Source organism: Triticum aestivum, chromosome 5B (genome assembly GCF_018294505.1).
Source record: "Triticum aestivum cultivar Chinese Spring chromosome 5B, IWGSC CS RefSeq v2.1, whole genome shotgun sequence".
Taxonomy (NCBI): domain Eukaryota; kingdom Viridiplantae; phylum Streptophyta; class Magnoliopsida; order Poales; family Poaceae; genus Triticum; species Triticum aestivum.
The window spans coordinates 22339763-22341005 of record NC_057807.1 but is presented as its reverse complement, the minus strand read 5'-3'; positions in this window follow the sequence as shown (position 1 = coordinate 22341005).

Sequence of the window (1243 nt, the reverse complement as noted above, 5' to 3'; positions counted from 1 at the left end):
GTATTCATATGTTGATTTTGCTAGAGTATAATATAGATCAAAAGGATCATGTTACAGAGACACAATGGATATAGAATATTTTGTTGCCATTGAAAGATTTATCATGCAACAAGTGCTCCCATACACCAAAATGATACACCAGTGTGCAACAAAAAAACTTGATATGAAACACACATCAGGAACAGTAACTACCATTTTATTTATCATGTCTACAATGTATATAGTTGTGCAACACCGGAACATTAGCGACAAATGGTTGCATCAATAAAGCTCCAGCATACAAAAAAGAAGAGGGAAAAGGAGGCATGCCCCAGTATGACACATTCTTCTCCAAAAAGCTTTAGTTCCATCGACTACTAGAGAGCTCGGTTACAAACATGTCGCACACACATGCACCGAAAAAAAGAGGCCTAAACTACTAGCTAGGTCTTGTTGCGGTCGACGGTTGACTTCAATCTACGACTTTTTCAGCAGGGCTTGGAACTCATCCTCTGCGCTGAGGGTGTTTTGTGGGTGTTTGAAAAGCTTCGCCGCAATGTACTTCCGGAAGTTGAGCAAGAAGATTGTCGCCTGAGCATACACAGCAAGAAGAACACATAATTAGAAACTACTAGCAAACAGAAAAGGCACTGTTGCAGAAAAATATGATTTCACAAAGAAATGATTCTAGTGTTGCAGAATGTTTCTTTACTACTAGTGTTGGAGAGTGTTTCTGTACTACTAATGTTGCATAGGTTGCAGAAACATAAGCTACATAAGCTACAGACATAACCTACTAACTAGTTTCAGAAAGGTAAGTTTCTCTGAAATATAGCTATTGTTTCTGAAATTACATATATATTTCTCTGAAACTACAAACTGGATAACTGCATGAGCTACAGAAGCTTGGAACTAAAAAGAAATAACATATATGTTTATCTGAAAAAACAAACTGGATAACTGCATGAGTATTCGAACAGTAGATTCAGAAAAATGAAACAAGGGGATCCTATAGAAACTACACGCTCCACAAATTCAGAAACACACCTATGAGCTTTCAGAACTATGCGAGTTGACTGCTTGAGTTTCAGTCCAACGAAGGGCTGTTGATCATGCATTTCGCGAAAATGCAGTGGTTTCTGCAACTAGTTGATCAGGCTCTGAATTCTATTTTAGTCGCTTTTGGTTCTGCTGTTAGTGTTAACTGAATTTAAGCTTCAAAAGGGGTTGTCTGAATTCTGCAACGAGTTGGTGGCTCTAAATT